Source organism: Hyla sarda, unplaced genomic scaffold (genome assembly GCF_029499605.1).
Source record: "Hyla sarda isolate aHylSar1 unplaced genomic scaffold, aHylSar1.hap1 scaffold_157, whole genome shotgun sequence".
Classification (NCBI taxonomy): domain Eukaryota; kingdom Metazoa; phylum Chordata; class Amphibia; order Anura; family Hylidae; genus Hyla; species Hyla sarda.
Window position 1 is genome coordinate 164801 of NW_026608206.1, and position 23957 is coordinate 188757.

The window sequence follows — 23957 nt, forward strand, 5'->3', positions numbered from 1 at the left end:
TACACTCTGCAAGGCCTGTGGAAGTGAGTGACATCATAGCACTGTAGTTCTGAGGGTTCTAGATGGATGCAACAATCTCCTGTTGCTTCTATGAAGGCCATAATAGACGACATCACCAAACAGCTCCATAGTCACATACACAGCAAAGGAGAGATGTTGTTTACACCTAGTGATGTCAGTGGTATTGAGTGACATCACAGCACAGTGCTAAGGCTCCTGGGCCTGGACACAGCAGCGGCTGCAATATCTCAACGGAGAATACGTTTATATATATGTGTGTGTGTGCGCGTATATATATATATATATATATATATATATATATATATATTTCTCCGCCGAAATCACTTTTAAACCCATTTCCACCTTTTTTTCCCTTCTCTTCCTCTTACTTTTTTTTCACGTTTTTTTACGTTTTTCTCCTTTTCGCCTCTTTTCTGGGCGTATTATTCTTCTTTTTCTTCTTTTTTTTCGTCTAATGCATACCCCATCAGTGCAGCAATGCTTATTCAATACCGCCAGCAGATGGAGACACTGGGGGATAATTTTCTAAGGATTTATACTGATTTTTCCTGTCTGAATTTGTCGCACAGAAAGTTGCAGGCCAAATATGTGTGACATTTCTGCGACTTTAGCTTCTAGAGCATTTTTACAACATTATACATAGGTGCTGAATACATAAAAAGCGACTGTTCAGCGACAGACAAGTCGCATCGGCTGAAAGTAGGCCAGAATGTCAGTCCATGTTGGAGCAGGTTTAGATACAGTCTAAAGTATAGATCTCAAAGTCTGTGCACAGAATTTAGCAAGGGCCTCGCACCTTCTGATGCATCAGGTAGGTGCACAATAGCATAGCCTAACCCTCTGTACTTTGGTCTATATTGATGCGGGACATAGACAGCCAGCTGATGACCAATCCATTAGTGCAATGGATGGCTGGAAGCATTTGTCTTTGCCTTTGCAATACCACAGAAGCAATGCATGGTCAATGTACAGCAATGACACACCTGTGTGAACAGCCAGGAGACCCCCCCCCCCATGTTATGTTACATAGTTACATAGTTAGTACGGTCGAAAAAAGACATATGTCCATCAAGTTCAACCAGGGAATTAAGGGGTAGGGGTGTGGCGCGATATTGGGGAAGGGATGAGATTTTATATTTCTTCATAAGCATTAATCTTATTTTGTCAATTAGGAACATTCAGCACCCACCCGCTATCAAGGCAGCTGCCTATCATGTCATGCCCTACCTGCACAGGTGTGCTGGCTACTCAAATGATCCAATTAAGGAGGCCATTTAGTCAGCAGCAGCAGAAGTCCTGTGCCTGGACGCTCCAACAGCGGCCAGACACAAGCAGAAGCAGCAGAAGCAGCAGCAGCAGCAGCACCACCTTTTGTTTTTTGGCTGCAGCAGCAGCAAGGCCCACAGGGCTGGCTAGCTGGCTAGCCAGCAAGCAGGTAGCAATGAAAGTAGGAATCTTTCTTTTTAACCCTGTAAGGGGGTGGTGCACTGTACCCGAAGATTCTGCCATATCGGGTCAATGCATAGGGCGACGGAAGCAAGCTTCGAAATCGGCCCCCGTTCTCAAAAATCCATTTAATATATGGTCCCCAGATAGGGGACGTATCAGATATTAAACTGATAAGAACAGATACTACACTTGATCTTAGCCAAAAGGCCGAGAAGCGATAACCGTGAAAGGGGCGGGCCCAACAAGGTTTCCTTCATGGGCACTATCACTGCTTGCTGTCAGGGAGGCTGCCAGACAATTTTCCATGCACACTCTGGGCTGGGGGGCAGTCAACCACCAGTACACACAGCAGAACCTAAACCCATACCATTATTGCTAAGCAGCAAGACAGGGGCCCATTGCACTCCCACGGGGCCTTTTTAAATGCAATCCATAACCCGGATTTGCCAGGAACCCTTCTTACTCCTCCTACTTGCATGTGACACTGGGCTTAGGATCTGCATAGGAAACACACACACAAGCACACACCTACCTTTGTTGCCTGCAGATGCCTCCTTGGCTGTCCCCAAACGGTATCAAACCAACACCCACGGGAAGCTGTAAGCATAGAGGACATGCCTGCACCCCATTGGACTTACCTGTGTGGGTTAAACCCGGGTTATTTGACAACCTATGGCGGTGATGGTTCTGCTCAGGCAGAGCAGTGCTGATGCTCCTCATAAAGCTGTCGCTGCTGTGAAGGTTCTAGGTGACATCACAAATCCCTATGGTTACATACACAACAAAGCTGGGTTGTTGTTGTTTACACTCTGCAAGGCCTGTGGAAGTGAGTGACATCATAGCACTGTAGTTCTGAGGGTTCTAGATGGATGCAACAATCTCCTGTTGCTTCTATGAAGGCCATAATAGACGACATCACCAAACAGCTCCATAGTCACATACACAGCAAAGGAGAGATGTTGTTTACACCTAGTGATGTCAGTGGTATTGAGTGACATCACAGCACAGTGCTAAGGCTCCTGGGCCTGGACACAGCAGCGGCTGCAATATCTCAACGGAGAATACGTTTATATATATGTGTGTGTGTGCGCATATATATATATATATATATATATATATATATATATATATATATATTTCTCCGCCGAAATCACTTTTAAACCCATTTCCACCTTTTTTTCCCTTCTCTTCCTCTTACTTTTTTTTCACGTTTTTTTACGTTTTTCTCCTTTTCGCCTCTTTTCTGGGCGTATTATTCTTCTTTTTCTTCTTTTTTTTCGTCTAATGCATACCCCATCAGTGCAGCAATGCTTATTCAATACCGCCAGCAGATGGAGACACTGGGGGATAATTTTCTAAGGATTTATACTGATTTTTCCTGTCTGAATTTGTCGCACAGAAAGTTGCAGGCCAAATATGTGTGACATTTCTGCGACTTTAGCTTCTAGAGCATTTTTACAACATTATACATAGGTGCTGAATACATAAAAAGCGACTGTTCAGCGACAGACAAGTCGCATCGGCTGAAAGTAGGCCAGAATGTCAGTCCATGTTGGAGCAGGTTTAGATACAGTCTAAAGTATAGATCTCAAAGTCTGTGCACAGAATTTAGCAAGGGCCTCGCACCTTCTGATGCATCAGGTAGGTGCACAATAGCATAGCCTAACCCTCTGTACTTTGGTCTATATTGATGCGGGACATAGACAGCCAGCTGATGACCAATCCATTAGTGCAATGGATGGCTGGAAGCATTTGTCTTTGCCTTTGCAATACCACAGAAGCAATGCATGGTCAATGTACAGCAATGACACACCTGTGTGAACAGCCAGGAGACCCCCCCCCCATGTTATGTTACATAGTTACATAGTTAGTACGGTCGAAAAAAGACATATGTCCATCAAGTTCAACCAGGGAATTAAGGGGTAGGGGTGTGGCGCGATATTGGGGAAGGGATGAGATTTTATATTTCTTCATAAGCATTAATCTTATTTTGTCAATTAGGAACATTCAGCACCCACCCGCTATCAAGGCAGCTGCCTATCATGTCATGCCCTACCTGCACAGGTGTGCTGGCTACTCAAATGATCCAATTAAGGAGGCCATTTAGTCAGCAGCAGCAGAAGTCCTGTGCCTGGACGCTCCAACAGCGGCCAGACACAAGCAGAAGCAGCAGAAGCAGCAGCAGCAGCACCACCTTTTGTTTTTTGGCTGCAGCAGCAGCAAGGCCCACAGGGCTGGCTAGCTGGCTAGCCAGCAAGCAGGTAGCAATGAAAGTAGGAATCTTTCTTTTTAACCCTGTAAGGGGGTGGTGCACTGTACCCGAAGATACTGCCATATCGGGTCAATGCATAGGGCGACGGAAGCAAGCTTCGAAATCGGCCCCCGTTCTCAAAAATCCATTTAATATATGGTCCCCAGATAGGGGACGTATCAGATATTAAACTGATAAGAACAGATACTACACTTGATCTTAGCCAAAAGGCCGAGAAGCGATAACCGTGAAAGGGGCGGGCCCAACAAGGTCCCCTTCATGGGCACTATCACTGCTTGCTGTCAGGGAGGCTGCCAGACAATTTTCCATGCACACTCTGGGCTGGGGGGCAGTCAACCACCAGTACACACAGCAGAACCTAAACCCATACCATTATTGCTAAGCAGCAAGACAGGGGCCCATTGCACTCCCACGGGGCCTTTTTAAATGCAATCCATAACCCGGATTTGCCAGGAACCCTTCTTACTCCTCCTACTTGCATGTGACACTGGGCTTAGGATCTGCATAGGAAACACACACACAAGCACACACCTACCTTTGTTGCCTGCAGATGCCTCCTTGGCTGTCCCCAAACGGTATCAAACCAACACCCACGGGAAGCTGTAAGCATAGAGGACATGCCTGCACCCCATTGGACTTACCTGTGTGGGTTAAACCCGGGTTATTTGACAACCTATGGCGGTGATGGTTCTGCTCAGGCAGAGCAGTGCTGATGCTCCTCATAAAGCTGTCGCTGCTGTGAAGGTTCTAGGTGACATCACAAATCCCTATGGTTACATACACAACAAAGCTGGGTTGTTGTTGTTTACACTCTGCAAGGCCTGTGGAAGTGAGTGACATCATAGCACTGTAGTTCTGAGGGTTCTAGATGGATGCAACAATCTCCTGTTGCTTCTATGAAGGCCATAATAGACGACATCACCAAACAGCTCCATAGTCACATACACAGCAAAGGAGAGATGTTGTTTACACCTAGTGATGTCAGTGGTATTGAGTGACATCACAGCACAGTGCTAAGGCTCCTGGGCCTGGACACAGCAGCGGCTGCAATATCTCAACGGAGAATACGTTTATATATATGTGTGTGTGTGCGCGTATATATATATATATATATATATATATATATATATATATATATATTTCTCCGCCGAAATCACTTTTAAACCCATTTCCACCTTTTTTTCCCTTCTCTTCCTCTTACTTTTTTTTCACGTTTTTTTACGTTTTTCTCCTTTTCGCCTCTTTTCTGGGCGTATTATTCTTCTTTTTCTTCTTTTTTTTCGTCTAATGCATACCCCATCAGTGCAGCAATGCTTATTCAATACCGCCAGCAGATGGAGACACTGGGGGATAATTTTCTAAGGATTTATACTGATTTTTCCTGTCTGAATTTGTCGCACAGAAAGTTGCAGGCCAAATATGTGTGACATTTCTGCGACTTTAGCTTCTAGAGCATTTTTACAACATTATACATAGGTGCTGAATACATAAAAAGCGACTGTTCAGCGACAGACAAGTCGCATCGGCTGAAAGTAGGCCAGAATGTCAGTCCATGTTGGAGCAGGTTTAGATACAGTCTAAAGTATAGATCTCAAAGTCTGTGCACAGAATTTAGCAAGGGCCTCGCACCTTCTGATGCATCAGGTAGGTGCACAATAGCATAGCCTAACCCTCTGTACTTTGGTCTATATTGATGCGGGACATAGACAGCCAGCTGATGACCAATCCATTAGTGCAATGGATGGCTGGAAGCATTTGTCTTTGCCTTTGCAATACCACAGAAGCAATGCATGGTCAATGTACAGCAATGACACACCTGTGTGAACAGCCAGGAGACCCCCCCCCCATGTTATGTTACATAGTTACATAGTTAGTACGGTCGAAAAAAGACATATGTCCATCAAGTTCAACCAGGGAATTAAGGGGTAGGGGTGTGGCGCGATATTGGGGAAGGGATGAGATTTTATATTTCTTCATAAGCATTAATCTTATTTTGTCAATTAGGAACATTCAGCACCCACCCGCTATCAAGGCAGCTGCCTATCATGTCATGCCCTACCTGCACAGGTGTGCTGGCTACTCAAATGATCCAATTAAGGAGGCCATTTAGTCAGCAGCAGCAGAAGTCCTGTGCCTGGACGCTCCAACAGCGGCCAGACACAAGCAGAAGCAGCAGAAGCAGCAGCAGCAGCACCACCTTTTGTTTTTTGGCTGCAGCAGCAGCAAGGCCCACAGGGCTGGCTAGCTGGCTAGCCAGCAAGCAGGTAGCAATGAAAGTAGGAATCTTTCTTTTTAACCCTGTAAGGGGGTGGTGCACTGTACCCGAAGATACTGCCATATCGGGTCAATGCATAGGGCGACGGAAGCAAGCTTCGAAATCGGCCCCCGTTCTCAAAAATCCATTTAATATATGGTCCCCAGATAGGGGACGTATCAGATATTAAACTGATAAGAACAGATACTACACTTGATCTTAGCCAAAAGGCCGAGAAGCGATAACCGTGAAAGGGGCGGGCCCAACAAGGTCCCCTTCATGGGCACTATCACTGCTTGCTGTCAGGGAGGCTGCCAGACAATTTTCCATGCACACTCTGGGCTGGGGGGCAGTCAACCACCAGTACACACAGCAGAACCTAAACCCATACCATTATTGCTAAGCAGCAAGACAGGGGCCCATTGCACTCCCACGGGGCCTTTTTAAATGCAATCCATAACCCGGATTTGCCAGGAACCCTTCTTACTCCTCCTACTTGCATGTGACACTGGGCTTAGGATCTGCATAGGAAACACACACACAAGCACACACCTACCTTTGTTGCCTGCAGATGCCTCCTTGGCTGTCCCCAAACGGTATCAAACCAACACCCACGGGAAGCTGTAAGCATAGAGGACATGCCTGCACCCCATTGGACTTACCTGTGTGGGTTAAACCCGGGTTATTTGACAACCTATGGCGGTGATGGTTCTGCTCAGGCAGAGCAGTGCTGATGCTCCTCATAAAGCTGTCGCTGCTGTGAAGGTTCTAGGTGACATCACAAATCCCTATGGTTACATACACAACAAAGCTGGGTTGTTGTTGTTTACACTCTGCAAGGCCTGTGGAAGTGAGTGACATCATAGCACTGTAGTTCTGAGGGTTCTAGATGGATGCAACAATCTCCTGTTGCTTCTATGAAGGCCATAATAGACGACATCACCAAACAGCTCCATAGTCACATACACAGCAAAGGAGAGATGTTGTTTACACCTAGTGATGTCAGTGGTATTGAGTGACATCACAGCACAGTGCTAAGGCTCCTGGGCCTGGACACAGCAGCGGCTGCAATATCTCAACGGAGAATACGTTTATATATATGTGTGTGTGTGCGCGTATATATATATATATATATATATATATATATATATATTTCTCCGCCGAAATCACTTTTAAACCCATTTCCACCTTTTTTTCCCTTCTCTTCCTCTTACTTTTTTTTCACGTTTTTTTACGTTTTTCTCCTTTTCGCCTCTTTTCTGGGCGTATTATTCTTCTTTTTCTTCTTTTTTTTCGTCTAATGCATACCCCATCAGTGCAGCAATGCTTATTCAATACCGCCAGCAGATGGAGACACTGGGGGATAATTTTCTAAGGATTTATACTGATTTTTCCTGTCTGAATTTGTCGCACAGAAAGTTGCAGGCCAAATATGTGTGACATTTCTGCGACTTTAGCTTCTAGAGCATTTTTACAACATTATACATAGGTGCTGAATACATAAAAAGCGACTGTTCAGCGACAGACAAGTCGCATCGGCTGAAAGTAGGCCAGAATGTCAGTCCATGTTGGAGCAGGTTTAGATACAGTCTAAAGTATAGATCTCAAAGTCTGTGCACAGAATTTAGCAAGGGCCTCGCACCTTCTGATGCATCAGGTAGGTGCACAATAGCATAGCCTAACCCTCTGTACTTTGGTCTATATTGATGCGGGACATAGACAGCCAGCTGATGACCAATCCATTAGTGCAATGGATGGCTGGAAGCATTTGTCTTTGCCTTTGCAATACCACAGAAGCAATGCATGGTCAATGTACAGCAATGACACACCTGTGTGAACAGCCAGGAGACCCCCCCCCCCCATGTTATGTTACATAGTTACATAGTTAGTACGGTCGAAAAAAGACATATGTCCATCAAGTTCAACCAGGGAATTAAGGGGTAGGGGTGTGGCGCGATATTGGGGAAGGGATGAGATTTTATATTTCTTCATAAGCATTAATCTTATTTTGTCAATTAGGAACATTCAGCACCCACCCGCTATCAAGGCAGCTGCCTATCATGTCATGCCCTACCTGCACAGGTGTGCTGGCTACTCAAATGATCCAATTAAGGAGGCCATTTAGTCAGCAGCAGCAGAAGTCCTGTGCCTGGACGCTCCAACAGCGGCCAGACACAAGCAGAAGCAGCAGAAGCAGCAGCAGCAGCACCACCTTTTATTTTTTGGCTGCAGCAGCAGCAAGGCCCACAGGGCTGGCTAGCTGGCTAGCCAGCAAGCAGGTAGCAATGAAAGTAGGAATCTTTCTTTTTAACCCTGTAAGGGGGTGGTGCACTGTACCCGAAGATACTGCCATATCGGGTCAATGCATAGGGCGACGGAAGCAAGCTTCGAAATCGGCCCCCGTTCTCAAAAATCCATTTAATATATGGTCCCCAGATAGGGGACGTATCAGATATTAAACTGATAAGAACAGATACTACACTTGATCTTAGCCAAAAGGCCGAGAAGCGATAACCGTGAAAGGGGCGGGCCCAACAAGGTCCCCTTCATGGGCACTATCACTGCTTGCTGTCAGGGAGGCTGCCAGACAATTTTCCATGCACACTCTGGGCTGGGGGGCAGTCAACCACCAGTACACACAGCAGAACCTAAACCCATACCATTATTGCTAAGCAGCAAGACAGGGGCCCATTGCACTCCCACGGGGCCTTTTTAAATGCAATCCATAACCCGGATTTGCCAGGAACCCTTCTTACTCCTCCTACTTGCATGTGACACTGGGCTTAGGATCTGCATAGGAAACACACACACAAGCACACACCTACCTTTGTTGCCTGCAGATGCCTCCTTGGCTGTCCCCAAACGGTATCAAACCAACACCCACGGGAAGCTGTAAGCATAGAGGACATGCCTGCACCCCATTGGACTTACCTGTGTGGGTTAAATCCGGGTTATTTGACAACCTATGGCGGTGATGGTTCTGCTCAGGCAGAGCAGTGCTGATGCTCCTCATAAAGCTGTCGCTGCTGTGAAGGTTCTAGGTGACATCACAAATCCCTATGGTTACATACACAACAAAGCTGGGTTGTTGTTGTTTACACTCTGCAAGGCCTGTGGAAGTGAGTGACATCATAGCACTGTAGTTCTGAGGGTTCTAGATGGATGCAACAATCTCCTGTTGCTTCTATGAAGGCCATAATAGACGACATCACCAAACAGCTCCATAGTCACATACACAGCAAAGGAGAGATGTTGTTTACACCTAGTGATGTCAGTGGTATTGAGTGACATCACAGCACAGTGCTAAGGCTCCTGGGCCTGGACACAGCAGCGGCTGCAATATCTCAACGGAGAATACGTTTATATATATGTGTGTGTGTGCGCGTATATATATATATATATATATATATATATATATATATATATATATATATTTCTCCGCCGAAATCACTTTTAAACCCATTTCCACCTTTTTTTCCCTTCTCTTCCTCTTACTTTTTTTTCACGTTTTTTTACGTTTTTCTCCTTTTCGCCTCTTTTCTGGGCGTATTATTCTTCTTTTTCTTCTTTTTTTTCGTCTAATGCATACCCCATCAGTGCAGCAATGCTTATTCAATACCGCCAGCAGATGGAGACACTGGGGGATAATTTTCTAAGGATTTATACTGATTTTTCCTGTCTGAATTTGTCGCACAGAAAGTTGCAGGCCAAATATGTGTGACATTTCTGCGACTTTAGCTTCTAGAGCATTTTTACAACATTATACATAGGTGCTGAATACATAAAAAGCGACTGTTCAGCGACAGACAAGTCGCATCGGCTGAAAGTAGGCCAGAATGTCAGTTCATGTTGGAGCAGGTTTAGATACAGTCTAAAGTATAGATCTCAAAGTCTGTGCACAGAATTTAGCAAGGGCCTCGCACCTTCTGATGCATCAGGTAGGTGCACAATAGCATAGCCTAACCCTCTGTACTTTGGTCTATATTGATGCGGGACATAGACAGCCAGCTGATGACCAATCCATTAGTGCAATGGATGGCTGGAAGCATTTGTCTTTGCCTTTGCAATACCACAGAAGCAATGCATGGTCAATGTACAGCAATGACACACCTGTGTGAACAGCCAGGAGACCCCCCCCCCATGTTATGTTACATAGTTACATAGTTAGTACGGTCGAAAAAAGACATATGTCCATCAAGTTCAACCAGGGAATTAAGGGGTAGGGGTGTGGCGCGATATTGGGGAAGGGATGAGATTTTATATTTCTTCATAAGCATTAATCTTATTTTGTCAATTAGGAACATTCAGCACCCACCCGCTATCAAGGCAGCTGCCTATCATGTCATGCCCTACCTGCACAGGTGTGCTGGCTACTCAAATGATCCAATTAAGGAGGCCATTTAGTCAGCAGCAGCAGAAGTCCTGTGCCTGGACGCTCCAACAGCGGCCAGACACAAGCAGAAGCAGCAGAAGCAGCAGCAGCAGCACCACCTTTTGTTTTTTGGCTGCAGCAGCAGCAAGGCCCACAGGGCTGGCTAGCTGGCTAGCCAGCAAGCAGGTAGCAATGAAAGTAGGAATCTTTCTTTTTAACCCTGTAAGGGGGTGGTGCACTGTACCCGAAGATACTGCCATATCGGGTCAATGCATAGGGCGACGGAAGCAAGCTTCGAAATCGGCCCCCGTTCTCAAAAATCCATTTAATATATGGTCCCCAGATAGGGGACGTATCAGATATTAAACTGATAAGAACAGATACTACACTTGATCTTAGCCAAAAGGCCGAGAAGCGATAACCGTGAAAGGGGCGGGCCCAACAAGGTCCCCTTCATGGGCACTATCACTGCTTGCTGTCAGGGAGGCTGCCAGACAATTTTCCATGCACACTCTGGGCTGGGGGGCAGTCAACCACCAGTACACACAGCAGAACCTAAACCCATACCATTATTGCTAAGCAGCAAGACAGGGGCCCATTGCACTCCCACGGGGCCTTTTTAAATGCAATCCATAACCCGGATTTGCCAGGAACCCTTCTTACTCCTCCTACTTGCATGTGACACTGGGCTTAGGATCTGCATAGGAAACACACACACAAGCACACACCTACCTTTGTTGCCTGCAGATGCCTCCTTGGCTGTCCCCAAACGGTATCAAACCAACACCCACGGGAAGCTGTAAGCATAGAGGACATGCCTGCACCCCATTGGACTTACCTGTGTGGGTTAAACCCGGGTTATTTGACAACCTATGGCGGTGATGGTTCTGCTCAGGCAGAGCAGTGCTGATGCTCCTCATAAAGCTGTCGCTGCTGTGAAGGTTCTAGGTGACATCACAAATCCCTATGGTTACATACACAACAAAGCTGGGTTGTTGTTGTTTACACTCTGCAAGGCCTGTGGAAGTGAGTGACATCATAGCACTGTAGTTCTGAGGGTTCTAGATGGATGCAACAATCTCCTGTTGCTTCTATGAAGGCCATAATAGACGACATCACCAAACAGCTCCATAGTCACATACACAGCAAAGGAGAGATGTTGTTTACACCTAGTGATGTCAGTGGTATTGAGTGACATCACAGCACAGTGCTAAGGCTCCTGGGCCTGGACACAGCAGCGGCTGCAATATCTCAACGGAGAATACGTTTATATATATGTGTGTGTGTGCGCGTATATATATATATATATATATATATATATATATTTCTCCGCCGAAATCACTTTTAAACCCATTTCCACCTTTTTTTCCCTTCTCTTCCTCTTACTTTTTTTTCACGTTTTTTTACGTTTTTCTCCTTTTCGCCTCTTTTCTGGGCGTATTATTCTTCTTTTTCTTCTTTTTTTTCGTCTAATGCATACCCCATCAGTGCAGCAATGCTTATTCAATACCGCCAGCAGATGGAGACACTGGGGGATAATTTTCTAAGGATTTATACTGATTTTTCCTGTCTGAATTTGTCGCACAGAAAGTTGCAGGCCAAATATGTGTGACATTTCTGCGACTTTAGCTTCTAGAGCATTTTTACAACATTATACATAGGTGCTGAATACATAAAAAGCGACTGTTCAGCGACAGACAAGTCGCATCGGCTGAAAGTAGGCCAGAATGTCAGTCCATGTTGGAGCAGGTTTAGATACAGTCTAAAGTATAGATCTCAAAGTCTGTGCACAGAATTTAGCAAGGGCCTCGCACCTTCTGATGCATCAGGTAGGTGCACAATAGCATAGCCTAACCCTCTGTACTTTGGTCTATATTGATGCGGGACATAGACAGCCAGCTGATGACCAATCCATTAGTGCAATGGATGGCTGGAAGCATTTGTCTTTGCCTTTGCAATACCACAGAAGCAATGCATGGTCAATGTACAGCAATGACACACCTGTGTGAACAGCCAGGAGACCCCCCCCCCATGTTATGTTACATAGTTACATAGTTAGTACGGTCGAAAAAAGACATATGTCCATCAAGTTCAACCAGGGAATTAAGGGGTAGGGGTGTGGCGCGATATTGGGGAAGGGATGAGATTTTATATTTCTTCATAAGCATTAATCTTATTTTGTCAATTAGGAACATTCAGCACCCACCCGCTATCAAGGCAGCTGCCTATCATGTCATGCCCTACCTGCACAGGTGTGCTGGCTACTCAAATGATCCAATTAAGGAGGCCATTTAGTCAGCAGCAGCAGAAGTCCTGTGCCTGGACGCTCCAACAGCGGCCAGACACAAGCAGAAGCAGCAGAAGCAGCAGCAGCAGCACCACCTTTTGTTTTTTGGCTGCAGCAGCAGCAAGGCCCACAGGGCTGGCTAGCTGGCTAGCCAGCAAGCAGGTAGCAATGAAAGTAGGAATCTTTCTTTTTAACCCTGTAAGGGGGTGGTGCACTGTACCCGAAGATACTGCCATATCGGGTCAATGCATAGGGCGACGGAAGCAAGCTTCGAAATCGGCCCCCGTTCTCAAAAATCCATTTAATATATGGTCCCCAGATAGGGGACGTATCAGATATTAAACTGATAAGAACAGATACTACACTTGATCTTAGCCAAAAGGCCGAGAAGCGATAACCGTGAAAGGGGCGGGCCCAACAAGGTCCCCTTCATGGGCACTATCACTGCTTGCTGTCAGGGAGGCTGCCAGACAATTTTCCATGCACACTCTGGGCTGGGGGGCAGTCAACCACCAGTACACACAGCAGAACCTAAACCCATACCATTATTGCTAAGCAGCAAGACAGGGGCCCATTGCACTCCCACGGGGCCTTTTTAAATGCAATCCATAACCCGGATTTGCCAGGAACCCTTCTTACTCCTCCTACTTGCATGTGACACTGGGCTTAGGATCTGCATAGGAAACACACACACAAGCACACACCTACCTTTGTTGCCTGCAGATGCCTCCTTGGCTGTCCCCAAACGGTATCAAACCAACACCCACGGGAAGCTGTAAGCATAGAGGACATGCCTGCACCCCATTGGACTTACCTGTGTGGGTTAAACCCGGGTTATTTGACAACCTATGGCGGTGATGGTTCTGCTCAGGCAGAGCAGTGCTGATGCTCCTCATAAAGCTGTCGCTGCTGTGAAGGTTCTAGGTGACATCACAAATCCCTATGGTTACATACACAACAAAGCTGGGTTGTTGTTGTTTACACTCTGCAAGGCCTGTGGAAGTGAGTGACATCATAGCACTGTAGTTCTGAGGGTTCTAGATGGATGCAACAATCTCCTGTTGCTTCTATGAAGGCCATAATAGACGACATCACCAAACAGCTCCATAGTCACATACACAGCAAAGGAGAGATGTTGTTTACACCTAGTGATGTCAGTGGTATTGAGTGACATCACAGCACAGTGCTAAGGCTCCTGGGCCTGGACACAGCAGCGGCTGCAATATCTCAACGGAGAATACGTTTATATATATGTGTGTGTGTGCGCGTATATATATATATATATATATATATATATATATATATATATATATATTTCTCCGCCAAAATCACTTTTAAACCCATTTCCACCTTTTTTTCCCTTCTCTTCCTCTTACTTTTTTTTCACGTTTTTTTACGTTTTTCTCCTTTTCGCCTCTTTTCTGGGCGTATTATTCTTCTTTTTCTTCTTTTTTTTCGTCTAATGCATACCCCATCAGTGCAGCAATGCTTATTCAATACCGCCAGCAGATGGAGACACTGGGGGATAATTTTCTAAGGATTTATACTGATTTTTCCTGTCTGAATTTGTCGCACAGAAAGTTGCAGGCCAAATATGTGTGACATTTCTGCGACTTTAGCTTCTAGAGCATTTTTACAACATTATACATAGGTGCTGAATACATAAAAAGCGACTGTTCAGCGACAGACAAGTCGCATCGGCTGAAAGTAGGCCAGAATGTCAGTCCATGTTGGAGCAGGTTTAGATACAGTCTAAAGTATAGATCTCAAAGTCTGTGCACAGAATTTAGCAAGGGCCTCGCACCTTCTGATGCATCAGGTAGGTGCACAATAGCATAGCCTAACCCTCTGTACTTTGGTCTATATTGATGCGGGACATAGACAGCCAGCTGATGACCAATCCATTAGTGCAATGGATGGCTGGAAGCATTTGTCTTTGCCTTTGCAATACCACAGAAGCAATGCATGGTCAATGTACAGCAATGACACACCTGTGTGAACAGCCAGGAGACCCCCCCCCCCATGTTATGTTACATAGTTACATAGTTAGTACGGTCGAAAAAAGACATATGTCCATCAAGTTCAACCAGGGAATTAAGGGGTAGGGGTGTGGCGCGATATTGGGGAAGGGATGAGATTTTATATTTCTTCATAAGCATTAATCTTATTTTGTCAATTAGGAACATTCAGCACCCACCCGCTATCAAGGCAGCTGCCTATCATGTCATGCCCTACCTGCACAGGTGTGCTGGCTACTCAAATGATCCAATTAAGGAGGCCATTTAGTCAGCAGCAGCAGAAGTCCTGTGCCTGGACGCTCCAACAGCGGCCAGACACAAGCAGAAGCAGCAGAAGCAGCAGCAGCAGCACCACCTTTTGTTTTTTGGCTGCAGCAGCAGCAAGGCCCACAGGGCTGGCTAGCTGGCTAGCCAGCAAGCAGGTAGCAATGAAAGTAGGAATCTTTCTTTTTAACCCTGTAAGGGGGTGGTGCACTGTACCCGAAGATACTGCCATATCGGGTCAATGCATAGGGCGACGGAAGCAAGCTTCGAAATCGGCCCCCGTTCTCAAAAATCCATTTAATATATGGTCCCCAGATAGGGGACGTATCAGATATTAAACTGATAAGAACAGATACTACACTTGATCTTAGCCAAAAGGCCGAGAAGCGATAACCGTGAAAGGGGCGGGCCCAACAAGGTCCCCTTCATGGGCACTATCACTGCTTGCTGTCAGGGAGGCTGCCAGACAATTTTCCATGCACACTCTGGGCTGGGGGGCAGTCAACCACCAGTACACACAGCAGAACCTAAACCCATACCATTATTGCTAAGCAGCAAGACAGGGGCCCATTGCACTCCCACGGGGCCTTTTTAAATGCAATCCATAACCCGGATTTGCCAGGAACCCTTCTTACTCCTCCTACTTGCATGTGACACTGGGCTTAGGATCTGCATAGGAAACACACACACAAGCACACACCTACCTTTGTTGCCTGCAGATGCCTCCTTGGCTGTCCCCAAACGGTATCAAACCAACACCCACGGGAAGCTGTAAGCATAGAGGACATGCCTGCACCCCATTGGACTTACCTGTGTGGGTTAAACCCGGGTTATTTGACAACCTATGGCGGTGATGGTTCTGCTCAGGCAGAGCAGTGCTGATGCTCCTCATAAAGCTGTCGCTGCTGTGAAGGTTCTAGGTGACATCACAAATCCCTATGGTTACATACACAACAAAGCTGGGTTGTTGTTGTTTACACTCTGCAAGGCCTGTGGAAGTGAGTGACATCATAGCACTGTAGTTCTGAGGGTTCTAGATGGATGCAACAATCTCCTGTTGCTTCTATGAAGGCCATAATAGACGACATCACCAAACAGCTCCATAGTCACATACACAGCAAAGGAGAGATGTTGTTTACACCTAGTGATGTCAGTGGTATTGAGTGACATCACAGCACAGTGCTAAGGCTCCTGGGCCTGGACACAGCAGCGGCTGCAATATCTCAACGGAGAATACGTTTATATATATGTGTGTGTGTGCGCGTATATATATATATATATATATATATATATATATATATATATATTTCTCCGCCGAAATCACTTTTAAACCCATTTCCACCTTTTTTTCCCTTCTCTTCCTCTTACTTTTTTTTCACGTTTTTTTACGTTTTTCTCCTTTTCGCCTCTTTTCTGGGCGTATTATTCTTCTTTTTCTTCTTTTTTTTCGTCTAATGCATACCCCATCAGTGCAGCAATACTTATTCAATACCGCCAGCAGATGGAGACACTGGGGGATAATTTTCTAAGGATTTATACTGATTTTTCCTGTCTGAATTTGTCGCACAGAAAGTTGCAGGCCAAATATGTGTGACATTTCTGCGACTTTAGCTTCTAGAGCATTTTTACAACATTATACATAGGTGCTGAATACATAAAAAGCGACTGTTCAGCGACAGACAAGTCGCATCGGCTGAAAGTAGGCCAGAATGTCAGTCCATGTTGGAGCAGGTTTAGATACAGTCTAAAGTATAGATCTCAAAGTCTGTGCACAGAATTTAGCAAGGGCCTCGCACCTTCTGATGCATCAGGTAGGTGCACAATAGCATAGCCTAACCCTCTGTACTTTGGTCTATATTGATGCGGGACATAGACAGCCAGCTGATGACCAATCCATTAGTGCAATGGATGGCTGGAAGCATTTGTCTTTGCCTTTGCAATACCACAGAAGCAATGCATGGTCAATGTACAGCAATGACACACCTGTGTGAACAGCCAGGAGACCCCCCCCCCATGTTATGTTACATAGTTACATAGTTAGTACGGTCGAAAAAAGACATATGTCCATCAAGTTCAACCAGGGAATTAAGGGGTAGGGGTGTGGCGCGATATTGGGGAAGGGATGAGATTTTATATTTCTTCATAAGCATTAATCTTATTTTGTCAATTAGGAACATTCAGCACCCACCCGCTATCAAGGCAGCTGCCTATCATGTCATGCCCTACCTGCACAGGTGTGCTGGCTACTCAAATGATCCAATTAAGGAGGCCATTTAGTCAGCAGCAGCAGAAGTCCTGTGCCTGGACGCTCCAACAGCGGCCAGACACAAGCAGAAGCAGCAGAAGCAGCAGCAGCAGCACCACCTTTTGTTTTTTGGCTGCAGCAGCAGCAAGGCCCACAGGGCTGGCTAGCTGGCTAGCCAGCAAGCAGGTAGCAATGAAAGTAGGAATCTTTCTTTTTAACCCTGTAAGGGGGTGGTGCACTGTACCCGAAGATACTGCCATATCGGGTCAATGCATAGGGCGACGGAAGCAAGCTTCGAAATCGGCCCCCGTTCTCAAAAATCCATTTAATATATGGTCCCCAGATAGGGGACGTATCAGATATTAAACTGATAAGAACAGATACTACACTTGATCTTAGCCAAAAGGCCGAGAAGCGATAACCGTGAAAGGGGCGGGCCCAACAAGGTCCCCTTCATGGGCACTATCACTGCTTGCTGTCAGGGAGGCTGCCAGACAATTTTCCATGCACACTCTGGGCTGGGGGGCAGTCAACCACCAGTACACACAGCAGAACCTAAACCCATACCATTATTGCTAAGCAGCAAGACAGGGGCCCATTGCACTCCCACGGGGCCTTTTTAAATGCAATCCATAACCCGGATTTGCCAGGAACCCTTCTTACTCCTCCTACTTGCATGTGACACTGGGCTTAGGATCTGCATAGGAAACACACACACAAGCACACACCTACCTTTGTTGCCTGCAGATGCCTCCTTGGCTGTCCCCAAACGGTATCAAACCAACACCCACGGGAAGCTGTAAGCATAGAGGACATGCCTGCACCCCATTGGACTTACCTGTGTGGGTTAAACCCGGGTTATTTGACAACCTATGGCGGTGATGGTTCTGCTCAGGCAGAGCAGTGCTGATGCTCCTCATAAAGCTGTCGCTGCTGTGAAGGTTCTAGGTGACATCACAAATCCCTATGGTTACATACACAACAAAGCTGGGTTGTTGTTGTTTACACTCTGCAAGGCCTGTGGAAGTGAGTGACATCATAGCACTGTAGTTCTGAGGGTTCTAGATGGATGCAACAATCTCCTGTTGCTTCTATGAAGGCCATAATAGACGACATCACCAAACAGCTCCATAGTCACATACACAGCAAAGGAGAGATGTTGTTTACACCTAGTGATGTCAGTGGTATTGAGTGACATCACAGCACAGTGCTAAGGCTCCTGGGCCTGGACACAGCAGCGGCTGCAATATCTCAACGGAGAATACGTTTATATATATGTGTGTGTGTGCGCGTATATATATATATATATATATATATATATATATATATATTTCTCCGCCGAAATCACTTTTAAACCCATTTCCACCTTTTTTTCCCTTCTCTTCCTCTTACTTTTTTTTCACGTTTTTTTACGTTTTTCTCCTTTTCGCCTCTTTTCTGGGCGTATTATTCTTCTTTTTCTTCTTTTTTTTCGTCTAATGCATACCCCATCAGTGCAGCAATGCTTATTCAATACCGCCAGCAGATGGAGACACTGGGGGATAATTTTCTAAGGATTTATACTGATTTTTCCTGTCTGAATTTGTCGCACAGAAAGTTGCAGGCCAAATATGTGTGACATTTCTGCGACTTTAGCTTCTAGAGCATTTTTACAACATTATACATAGGTGCTGAATACATAAAAAGCGACTGTTCAGCGACAGACAAGTCGCATCGGCTGAAAGTAGGCCAGAATGTCAGTCCATGTTGGAGCAGGTTTAGATACAGTCTAAAGTATAGATCTCAAAGTCTGTGCACAGAATTTAGCAAGGGCCTCGCACCTTCTGATGCATCAGGTAGGTGCACAATAGCATAGCCTAACCCTCTGTACTTTGGTCTATATTGATGCGGGACATAGACAGCCAGCTGATGACCAATCCATTAGTGCAATGGATGGCTGGAAGCATTTGTCTTTGCCTTTGCAATACCACAGAAGCAATGCATGGTCAATGTACAGCAATGACACACCTGTGTGAACAGCCAGGAGACCCCCCCCCCATGTTATGTTACATAGTTACATAGTTAGTACGGTCGAAAAAAGACATATGTCCATCAAGTTCAACCAGGGAATTAAGGGGTAGGGGTGTGGCGCGATATTGGGGAAGGGATGAGATTTTATATTTCTTCATAAGCATTAATCTTATTTTGTCAATTAGGAACATTCAGCACCCACCCGCTATCAAGGCAGCTGCCTATCATGTCATGCCCTACCTGCACAGGTGTGCTGGCTACTCAAATGATCCAATTAAGGAGGCCATTTAGTCAGCAGCAGCAGAAGTCCTGTGCCTGGACGCTCCAACAGCGGCCAGACACAAGCAGAAGCAGCAGAAGCAGCAGCAGCAGCACCACCTTTTGTTTTTTGGCTGCAGCAGCAGCAAGGCCCACAGGGCTGGCTAGCTGGCTAGCCAGCAAGCAGGTAGCAATGAAAGTAGGAATCTTTCTTTTTAACCCTGTAAGGGGGTGGTGCACTGTACCCGAAGATACTGCCATATCGGGTCAATGCATAGGGCGACGGAAGCAAGCTTCGAAATCGGCCCCCGTTCTCAAAAATCCATTTAATATATGGTCCCCAGATAGGGGACGTATCAGATATTAAACTGATAAGAACAGATTTTTTTTTTTTTATCTAAAGCCGAGGAACGTGCTTTCGATTCACCCAAAGTGCAAGAAAAAGTGCAAACGTGTTACACTAAAAAAACGTGCACAAAGGATGCGGTCTATCGCAAGCCCTTCTCCGATAGGAGAGAGGCCCCCCAACAAACCTTACCCTTCGCCTCCGGACCAAAAGGTACCTGCGAGGTTCCAGGTTCGATGTCCCTTTTCGCCGAAGCTACTAGGGGACCACAAATGCTCCCGGCATCCCCCTTGGCGTTAGCCAAGGTATCTGCCCGCAGAGCCGATTACGGTAGGTACCCTGCGAAGCAGGAGTACCCGGGGTGTTTGCAGGGAGGTGCGGAACCTAATGGCCACACACACCTCCCCTAGACCGCCAGGAGGGACACCCAGAAGGGCTACCGCATCCTGACAAATCCTGTGAACACACAACACGCAAAAAGTGACACAGTGAGACAAAAAATAAATAAATAAGTGAATGTGTGCAGATATACTGCCCGGACATCCGGCCGGATCTATAAAAATTTCTCTGATCCTAGCCAGAAGGCCGGGAATCAAGAGGTGAGTGCCACAAGGTGAAGAGATTATGGTGCCCGTGCTTCAACTCAGTGAGCCTATTCTCCCAGTGAGTTTCGGCACCTCGGGGTCACCACTCCCCGAGGCACAAAAGTACCTCGGCTCTAGACCCTCTCAGCCTCATGGCGAGACCCGGAGGGAACAGGTCACATCGGGGCAGCCGTCGAGCTGATTCCTCAGAACCAGCCCCGGAAAGCCCTGGTACACCTGCATCCTCCATGCAGCACCCATCCCCACCAGCATGAAAACTGATAAGAACAGATACTACACTTGATCTTAGCCAAAAGGCCGAGAAGCGATAACCGTGAAAGGGGCGGGCCCAACAAGGTCCCCTTCATGGGCACTATCACTGCTTGCTGTCAGGGAGGCTGCCAGACAATTTTCCATGCACACTCTGGGCTGGGGGGCAGTCAACCACCAGTACACACAGCAGAACCTAAACCCATACCATTATTGCTAAGCAGCAAGACAGGGGCCCATTGCACTCCCACGGGGCCTTTTTAAATGCAATCCATAACCCGGATTTGCCAGGAACCCTTCTTACTCCTCCTACTTGCATGTGACACTGGGCTTAGGATCTGCATAGGAAACACACACACAAGCACACACCTACCTTTGTTGCCTGCAGATGCCTCCTTGGCTGTCCCCAAACGGTATCAAACCAACACCCACGGGAAGCTGTAAGCATAGAGGACATGCCTGCACCCCATTGGACTTACCTGTGTGGGTTAAACCCGGGTTATTTGACAACCTATGGCGGTGATGGTTCTGCTCAGGCAGAGCAGTGCTGATGCTCCTCATAAAGCTGTCGCTGCTGTGAAGGTTCTAGGTGACATCACAAATCCCTATGGTTACATACACAACAAAGCTGGGTTGTTGTTGTTTACACTCTGCAAGGCCTGTGGAAGTGAGTGACATCATAGCACTGTAGTTCTGAGGGTTCTAGATGGATGCAACAATCTCCTGTTGCTTCTATGAAGGCCATAATAGACGACATCACCAAACAGCTCCATAGTCACATACACAGCAAAGGAGAGATGTTGTTTACACCTAGTGATGTCAGTGGTATTGAGTGACATCACAGCACAGTGCTAAGGCTCCTGGGCCTGGACACAGCAGCGGCTGCAATATCTCAACGGAGAATACGTTTATATATATGTGTGTGTGTGCGCGTATATATATATATATATATATATATATATATATATATATATATATTTCTCCGCCGAAATCACTTTTAAACCCATTTCCACCTTTTTTTCCCTTCTCTTCCTCTTACTTTTTTTTCACGTTTTTTTACGTTTTTCTCCTTTTCGCCTCTTTTCTGGGCGTATTATTCTTCTTTTTCTTCTTTTTTTTCGTCTAATGCATACCCCATCAGTGCAGCAATGCTTATTCAATACCGCCAGCAGATGGAGACACTGGGGGATAATTTTCTAAGGATTTATACTGATTTTTCCTGTCTGAATTTGTCGCACAGAAAGTTGCAGGCCAAATATGTGTGACATTTCTGCGACTTTAGCTTCTAGAGCATTTTTACAACATTATACATAGGTGCTGAATACATAAAAAGCGACTGTTCAGCGACAGACAAGTCGCATCGGCTGAAAGTAGGCCAGAATGTCAGTCCATGTTGGAGCAGGTTTAGATACAGTCTAAAGTATAGATCTCAAAGTCTGTGCACAGAATTTAGCAAGGGCCTCGCACCTTCTGATGCATCAGGTAGGTGCACAATAGCATAGCCTAACCCTCTGTACTTTGGTCTATATTGATGCGGGACATAGACAGCCAGCTGATGACCAATCCATTAGTGCAATGGATGGCTGGAAGCATTTGTCTTTGCCTTTGCAATACCACAGAAGCAATGCATGGTCAATGTACAGCAATGACACACCTGTGTGAACAGCCAGGAGACCCCCCCCCCATGTTATGTTACATAGTTACATAGTTAGTACGGTCGAAAAAAGACATATGTCCATCAAGTTCAACCAGGGAATTAAGGGGTAGGGGTGTGGCGCGATATTGGGGAAGGGATGAGATTTTATATTTCTTCATAAGCATTAATCTTATTTTGTCAATTAGGAACATTCAGCACCCACCCGCTATCAAGGCAGCTGCCTATCATGTCATGCCCTACCTGCACAGGTGTGCTGGCTACTCAAATGATCCAATTAAGGAGGCCATTTAGTCAGCAGCAGCAGAAGTCCTGTGCCTGGACGCTCCAACAGCGGCCAGACACAAGCAGAAGCAGCAGAAGCAGCAGCAGCAGCACCACCTTTTGTTTTTTGGCTGCAGCAGCAGCAAGGCCCACAGGGCTGGCTAGCTGGCTAGCCAGCAAGCAGGTAGCAATGAAAGTAGGAATCTTTCTTTTTAACCCTGTAAGGGGGTGGTGCACTGTACCCGAAGATACTGCCATATCGGGTCAATGCATAGGGCGACGGAAGCAAGCTTCGAAATCGGCCCCCGTTCTCAAAAATCCATTTAATATATGGTCCCCAGATAGGGGACGTATCAGATATTAAACTGATAAGAACAGATACTACACTTGATCTTAGCCAAAAGGCCGAGAAGCGATAACCGTGAAAGGGGCGGGCCCAACAAGGTCCCCTTCATGGGCACTATCACTGCTTGCTGTCAGGGAGGCTGCCAGACAATTTTCCATGCACACTCTGGGCTGGGGGGCAGTCAACCACCAGTACACACAGCAGAACCTAAACCCATACCATTATTGCTAAGCAGCAAGACAGGGGCCCATTGCACTCCCACGGGGCCTTTTTAAATGCAATCCATAACCCGGATTTGCCAGGAACCCTTCTTACTCCTCCTACTTGCATGTGACACTGGGCTTAGGATCTGCATAGGAAACACACACACAAGCACACACCTACCTTTGTTGCCTGCAGATGCCTCCTTGGCTGTCCCCAAACGGTATCAAACCAACACCCACGGGAAGCTGTAAGCATAGAGGACATGCCTGCACCCCATTGGACTTACCTGTGTGGGTTAAACCCGGGTTATTTGACAACCTATGGCGGTGATGGTTCTGCTCAGGCAGAGCAGTGCTGATGCTCCTCATAAAGCTGTCGCTGCTGTGAAGGTTCTAGGTGACATCACAAATCCCTATGGTTACATACACAACAAAGCTGGGTTGTTGTTGTTTACACTCTGCAAGGCCTGTGGAAGTGAGTGACATCATAGCACTGTAGTTCTGAGGGTTCTAGATGGATGCAACAATCTCCTGTTGCTTCTATGAAGGCCATAATAGACGACATCACCAAACAGCTCCATAGTCACATACACAGCAAAGGAGAGATGTTGTTTACACCTAGTGATGTCAGTGGTATTGAGTGACATCACAGCACAGTGCTAAGGCTCCTGGGCCTGGACACAGCAGCGGCTGCAATATCTCAACGGAGAATACGTTTATATATATGTGTGTGTGTGCGCGTATATATATATATATATATATATATATATATATATTTCTCCGCCGAAATCACTTTTAAACCCATTTCCACCTTTTTTTCCCTTCTCTTCCTCTTACTTT

General features: G+C 46.2%; 9 non-coding genes and 2 pseudogenes across 9 annotated transcripts; all 11 read right to left on the bottom strand.

Moving 5' to 3' along the window:
- Window positions 1-1498: 1498 nt before the first annotated feature.
- On the bottom strand, window positions 1499-1689 carry LOC130310426 (U2 spliceosomal RNA). Its single transcript, XR_008858951.1, has one exon. It is a non-coding gene; the product is annotated as a U2 spliceosomal RNA (small nuclear RNA).
- A 2084-nt stretch (window positions 1690-3773) lies between these two features.
- On the bottom strand, window positions 3774-3964 carry LOC130310264 (U2 spliceosomal RNA). Its single transcript, XR_008858794.1, has one exon. It is a non-coding gene; the product is annotated as a U2 spliceosomal RNA (small nuclear RNA).
- Window positions 3965-6048: 2084 nt separating this feature from the next.
- Window positions 6049-6239, bottom strand: LOC130310265 (U2 spliceosomal RNA). The gene has a single exon (XR_008858795.1). It is a non-coding gene; the product is annotated as a U2 spliceosomal RNA (small nuclear RNA).
- Window positions 6240-8317: 2078 nt separating this feature from the next.
- LOC130310267 (U2 spliceosomal RNA) lies at window positions 8318-8508 on the bottom strand. Its single transcript, XR_008858797.1, has one exon. It is a non-coding gene; the product is annotated as a U2 spliceosomal RNA (small nuclear RNA).
- Window positions 8509-10596: 2088 nt separating this feature from the next.
- On the bottom strand, window positions 10597-10787 carry LOC130310268 (U2 spliceosomal RNA). The gene has a single exon (XR_008858798.1). It is a non-coding gene; the product is annotated as a U2 spliceosomal RNA (small nuclear RNA).
- A 2072-nt stretch (window positions 10788-12859) lies between these two features.
- Window positions 12860-13050, bottom strand: LOC130310269 (U2 spliceosomal RNA). Its single transcript, XR_008858799.1, has one exon. It is a non-coding gene; the product is annotated as a U2 spliceosomal RNA (small nuclear RNA).
- Window positions 13051-15137: 2087 nt separating this feature from the next.
- On the bottom strand, window positions 15138-15328 carry LOC130310270 (U2 spliceosomal RNA). The gene has a single exon (XR_008858800.1). It is a non-coding gene; the product is annotated as a U2 spliceosomal RNA (small nuclear RNA).
- A 2082-nt stretch (window positions 15329-17410) lies between these two features.
- Window positions 17411-17601, bottom strand: LOC130310271 (U2 spliceosomal RNA). Its single transcript, XR_008858801.1, has one exon. It is a non-coding gene; the product is annotated as a U2 spliceosomal RNA (small nuclear RNA).
- A 2078-nt stretch (window positions 17602-19679) lies between these two features.
- LOC130310441 (U2 spliceosomal RNA) lies at window positions 19680-19858 on the bottom strand (annotated as a pseudogene).
- Window positions 19859-20550: 692 nt separating this feature from the next.
- Window positions 20551-20710, bottom strand: LOC130310449 (U2 spliceosomal RNA; annotated as a pseudogene).
- A 2084-nt stretch (window positions 20711-22794) lies between these two features.
- Window positions 22795-22985, bottom strand: LOC130310272 (U2 spliceosomal RNA). The gene has a single exon (XR_008858802.1). It is a non-coding gene; the product is annotated as a U2 spliceosomal RNA (small nuclear RNA).
- Between the last annotated feature and the right edge of the window lie 972 nt (window positions 22986-23957).